General features: G+C 39.3%; 1 protein-coding gene across 1 annotated transcript in view; it reads right to left on the reverse strand.

Moving 5' to 3' along the window:
* Positions 1-6,432, reverse strand: part of LOC106868612 (janus kinase and microtubule-interacting protein 3) — a 37,337-nt gene extending 30,905 nt beyond the window's left edge. The window contains exon 1 of the mRNA XM_052972872.1: positions 6,001-6,432. The gene's annotated coding sequence lies outside the window, so the exon portion shown is untranslated. The remainder of the gene's footprint in view (positions 1-6,000) is intronic.

A 6,432-nucleotide genomic window follows, 5' to 3' on the forward strand; every position in this document is an offset into this window, starting at 1 on the left:
GAGAGAGAGAGAGAGAGAGGGGTGGGCAGAGAGAGAAGTGGAAGATAAGAGATGATGATAAGCCGGTGTCGGGGAAGTGTCATGTTGGTGAAGGAGTGGAGGGGTGTTAGATTCACGATAATTTCATGCAGAGGTTGCAGAATGAACACGGGCGCAGGGCTGGCAGCGTAGTGGGAGATTTAACTCAGAGATGAATGCAGGCAAGAGACAAAAATATGATCACGCTCGTTCCGACATTTTTGGAGACATCTAAGGCAGTTGTAGGGGGGCAAATTTATTTCATTCTTCAGCAAATCATATATCACACACACACACACGTGTATGTCTGTGTGTGTGTATGCGTGTGTGTATATATATATATATGTATGTATGTGTATATGTATGTATGTATGTTTCGTAATACTCAAGGGCCACGAGTTCGTGCACTGGTATGAAACCTACATACATCCATATCTGAAAGATATGAGGAGTTTTCAACAGGGTAACTGAAACAAATAGGCTCAAATTGGTATGGCACTAAAATTCTGGTTTGAACTGCAGTTGGACGTATGATTTTGTGACTGCCTTTTTAAAGAGGCTAGAAGTGGCTTCCCTTTGAGCCGGTAGATATTTAATCTATATATCTATATAGATAAGGGTGTATTGTTTGAACGCATGTGTCTATGATTGTCTGAGTTAAGGTATAGAGTCATGATGTGTTATGGTATGTTGTGTAAGTGTAAATGGTGTGTTGTATTAATGTTCTAGCATATTAGGGTTACGGAATATTATAATAGTGTTAAGCTCTGGCAGCCTCACTAGTGCCGGTGCCATGTAAAAAGCACCTAGTACACTTTGTAAAGTGGTTTGCGTTAGGAAAGGCATCTAGCCATAGAAAACAAAGACGAAACTGGAACCTGACACAGTCCTGCAGCTCACCGGTTCTCTGTCGAGCTGTCCAAACCATGCCAGCATAGAAAGCGAACATTAAATGATGATGATGATGATGATGACGATGGTATGTTGTATTAGTGTTCTGGTATGTTGTAATCGTGGATCTGTCTGTATGTCTGTTAATGATTGTGTATGCGTTGCAAATCTGTTACAGCAACAAGCTGTGCACACCTCACAGGCCCACGGGTGGTCTTCAGTTTTGGTATTTATTTTCGTGGCGGAGGTGGTTTGCGGATGAGCTCTGTGTACAACCTGCGGTTGATGCAAAATGTGTTATTCTGTTTTAAATCTGGTTTATCGTGCAGATACAAAGAGTTCAGACAAGGCTGCTGGGCGAGCCTGCATGGCTGTAGCCTGCTGTTGCCATTTCTATATTCTGGCCAGATCTAATTATTCTGAACATGTTTGTTTTTTTATTGGTAACATGATTGTCTTTAACATCCCTCTGTCTGCTGTGTGTTGTGCAAATTCTGGTATTTTTATCTTCTGTGTATGTTGTGGTATGTTTATGTTGTTGAATGTGGTGGTTGGTTATATTTGATGTTCTCTCGTAGAATGGAGGACAGGAGGTCTGCTTAGATGCTACTTTAAATTTGTCGTTGTTTCGGATCCAGGTTTCTAGGTCAATCGTATAGCTTTGGAGCTGTGTCTGGATAATTGCAGTGTGTCTGTTGAGAGAAGAGGGGAATGTGAATGTGATGTCATCTGCATACGAGGGTTGCGTGTATGTTTTGGGCTGATGTGGGAACGTCGTGTGGGTTCAGGCTAAATAAAGAGCAAGGAAGAAGACAGAAAATCACAAATTTTCTGTGTGTCGTTTTTGTACAGTGTTAAAGGCTTAAAAAACTGAGAAACTATGAAACAGTTGACACTGAGCAAAGTAGCATCAGTTTGCTTCAGTAAATAATAAAATTTCACAATGTGGAATACATTATTGTGCCATGAAGACAAGTCTCACATCTTACCCCACCCTCCACCCCAATCAAAATGTTCTGCTCCAAGTTTTAGACCCTTTCCTCTCAGAGCAGACATTTATTCCATTTTATGAAAGTGTGAGGGTTTACCAACCAGTATTTTATGTAGGTTTATTAAGGAGACGTCCAGGATATTGGATAAGGGAGACGAAGTCAGGCCTTTGTTGATGTCAATCATATTTAGCAAGCAGGGGCAATGCAATCAACTTACTCACTCCCAAAATTGCTGGCCTTGTGCCAGAATTTGAAACCTGTATGTTCCCTACCTATCCTACTTAGGCGTTACCCTGTTATCTTACTAAAATTACAAGTATATGACGCATATATATATTACAGGTATATAATACAAAACACCCTGCAGACTGGGATAGTCAATAAAAAAAAACAAAAACAATTTTTTTCTGTGCAGTTCGGTGCAAAATGATACCCGACCCAGTACTGGTCCATAGCCAGGTGGTTAGAGGTCCCTGGTCTTCTTGAGGAATGTTCTATGGGTACATTTGTCATGTTGTCAGTCTCTGGGTTATACAGTTCTATATTTAAGAGATGAGAAATTATGTACATTATTTACATTATTTACATTTGACGGATATTTGTCCTCATCTTGTTTGTTGTTAACATGTTTCGGCTGATATACCCTCCAGCCTTCATCAGGTGTCTTGGGGAGATTTTGAACCTGGGTTCTCATTCCTAAGGTATTTTTCGATGGTGTTGTTGTTGTTGTTATTATTATTATTATTATTATTATTCAGGTCACTGCCTGGAATCGAACTCGGAATCTTGGTGTTAGTAGTCCGCGCTCTTAAACACTACGCCATCGAAAAATACCTTTTCATTGTTCAGATTATTCTCTCAAATGTTACGCCTTCTAACCCCAAGATTCCAAGTTCGATTCCAGGCAGTAACCTGAATAATAATAATATTAATAACAACATCGAAAAATACCTTAGAAATCAGAACCCAGGTTCAAAATTTCCCCCAAGACACCTGATGAAGGCTGGAGGGTATATCAGCCGAAACGTTGTGTTAACAACAAACAAGATGAGGACAAATATCCGTCAAATGTAAATAATGTAAATAAAGTCAATTTGCGAAAAAAGAAATTTTTTATAATTAAATTTAGAGGGTATGTATGTTATTAGAAGACATTGTAGTGTGTTATGATTGTTGTTGATTCTAATAACAGGGGTATGGTTGGGTATGTGGTCACGTGTTAGAAACAGCAGCCAAAATATTCAAATTTCAACACACAGCCTTTAAAATGGATGAACACATAGATGAAACAGTTCCTATGTAGTAGTAGTAGTAGATGTCAAAGTGTATACTCCTCTGTATACATTTGTCACCAGATCACTGTGTCATGGGCGAATACTAAGTAACAAAGTTCTGAACAAGACAAGGACTACGAAACTCCATTTTATCAAACACTGCCTCCAGAGGCCAATATCGTCGAAACATCACAGCAAAACATTCACAATCGACAACGATTCAATTTCATTCAATTTCTCTTTAGCGTACTTAACTTATAAACGAACCGATTTTCCACACACACACACACATAGAGCGAGGTGTGATTTGAGGGAGATTTGGCTGCTATTTCTACTACATGTAGGTATGAGACAGAAGCTGCCTTCATTGGGTCACAGAATCGGTCGTGTGTGTGTGTGTGAGAGGGAGAGAGAGAGAGAGAGAGAGAGAGAGAGAGAGAGAGAGAGAGAGAGAGAGAGAGAGAGAGAGAAGGAGACAGAAAGAGAGGGTTGAGCCTAGTAGCGTCCCATAGATGTGAGCCAGCAAATGAGCAATCACAGTTTTGCGTTTTGAGTTCGAATCCTGCTGAGGTCAACCTAACCTTCCATATTTACAGGGTTCGTTCAAATAATTACCAGCCAAGTATATTCAGCTGTTTGTCCTCTTCTAAAATTTGAGGCTCGTCTTATGAACCAATATTTTATTACGAGTCAATGGGACCCTCTACGTAGTCTCTGGAGCGGCTCGAAATAGAAGCTAAATCTTTCTCAAACCATAACTAGAACGCTTCAAGAAGTGGTCTATGGAAAAATAAATCACGGAAGGATGACCGCGGTTGGAAAACACCAATCTTCGTAAGACAAAAATAAAGAATGTTTTGGGGTTTTGTGAAAGACTGCAAAATGCGAGGTGTGATCGGTCTCAATCGATCATCTCTTGTTCAAAATCGATCATTTCTTGTTCAAATCGATCATTTCTTGTTCAAAAAAGAACAATTATGGATTAAGCTATTAAAATGTATGAAAATAATTATGACAATGTGTATACACACACATACACGCACGCACAATATACACAAGTAAACACCTACATATACATACACACAGATATACTTTTAAAAGAAGGGTAATGACTGTGACTTCGAAGTTTCGGCCAACTAGCCTTCATTCGAACGTGCAGGCCGAAATTTCGAAGTCACTCTCAAACACTCTTCTAGTAAATGTATAATTAATATATATTCGATAATAGATATTGAGTAATATTATAACTCGATATAAAATCAAACATTAATATATGCGTGTGCGCGCGCATGTGTACAGTATTCCTCAAATCGTCGTTAATCCAAACAGAAACTTTGGTTCAGAACCGTTGAATATTTGAATCAATTCAAGAGTTTTGGTTCCTGGACTGAACTGACTTTTCGCTGCGTCTATGATCAACGTGTGTGAGTGTGAGTGTGAGAGAGAGAGAGAGAGAGAGAGAGAGAGAGAGAGAGAGAGAGAGAGAGAGAGAGAGAGAGAGAGTGTGTGTGTGTGTGTGTTTATGTGTGTACTTATATGAATGTGTATTCATACGTACGAGTGTGTATGTATTGTGTGTGTGTGGCTGTGCGTGTAAGTGTGTTTATACATGTGAGTGGGTGTCCGTGTGCGAATGTGTTTGTATGCAGGCAGTTAAAGTTAGTATTTTTATAGAATTGGGTTTCAACAACAGAGAATTAGTGTGGGTTGTTTGGATGTTTGCTATTAGGGGAATACTCTGTGCGAAAAGAAACGAATGATATTCTTTGTGTATGTGCGTGAGTGTGTGCGTCAGTGTGTCTATGTTTACACGCATACACACAGATATATATATATATATATATAAATACACACACACATGCATTGATGATCAAAAACAAAACCGTTAACAGAGGACAAAAAACTTATACCACACTCACTTCCGTACATGACTCTGATGATTTTATACACACACACACACACACACACACACACACACACACACACACACACACACACACATACACACACACACATGTATATATATATGTGTGTGTGTAATTTGTAAGGGGAAAAAGTCGGATAGATGCACGAACAGGCTGAGAGACAGATTGATAAAGAGATAAGTAGACTGATAAGCACAAAGATGGATAAACAGAAAGATATATAGCATATTTATATATAACAGAAAGATATATAGCATAGTATAGGACAGACAGACAGACAGACAGATAGATAGATAAATCGATAGATAGATAGATAGATAGATAGAGATAGACAGTTGACCAAACTTCGAAATTTGTCTTACTGCTACAACTACACAGTTCGCCTAATTACGGCACACTCCCACATACTTGGGAGAGTAGGACTGCTACCCGTGGGTACCTGTAGCAGGGGCCAGACTCTTGCAAATAACCAGACCAGTTCCATGGTCTGTGAATGACATTCTCTTTTTTTTTTCCCTCGGAGACCCTAAAAGGGTCATATCGGTGCCTTTCCTCAAAGCAAGCCCCCCTCCCTCGTCACCATCTCCTCCATCTTCATACACAAAATACATTAACATAAACACACAAACTAATATATGCAGACAGTGAAACACACACACACACATGAGCAGTGAGACAATAAGAAACACTTTTATACACAACACAAGATTTCAATAAATTACAACATTGAAAAACACACACACACACGCTACAATAGACACACATACATAAAGCAGTATAGATACACACATACACAGAGTTACACAACAACACCATAACAACAAGAACACCACCACCAACAACAACAGCAAGAAGCCAGTTTAGAAAACTTGAGAAGTTCAACAAAAACTCAAAACTTACCGTTTTCTACGATCCACCTCCTTGTGTATATATATATGTATACGTGTGTGTATATACATGTGTTTGTGTGTATATTGGTATATATTTGTCATAGAATCCACGTGTGTGTGTCTTTATAAAATCCGTAAATGTTTCGTAGAATACGAGATAAAGTTAGATATTTATTATTTATAAGAATAAAGCGTGTGTACTCCGTGAATGGAGTACAATGAAAAGGCGGTCAACGTGTGAAGGAATCCGTGTGTGTGCATGTGGTGTGTATGCTGTGTGTGTGTGTGTGTTGTGAGTCAAAGACTTAAAGCAGGTCTCAAGTGTGGAATGGTAGGAGACTAGAGGCAGAAATACTGATAGCTCCAACTCCATCAGCCATCAGTATTGCTATGGCAGCTTCTCGTGCTGCTGACGGCAGCAGTGGTAGTGGTGGTGATCGTG

This window comes from Octopus bimaculoides, chromosome 14 (genome assembly GCF_001194135.2).
Source record: "Octopus bimaculoides isolate UCB-OBI-ISO-001 chromosome 14, ASM119413v2, whole genome shotgun sequence".
Taxonomy (NCBI): domain Eukaryota; kingdom Metazoa; phylum Mollusca; class Cephalopoda; order Octopoda; family Octopodidae; genus Octopus; species Octopus bimaculoides.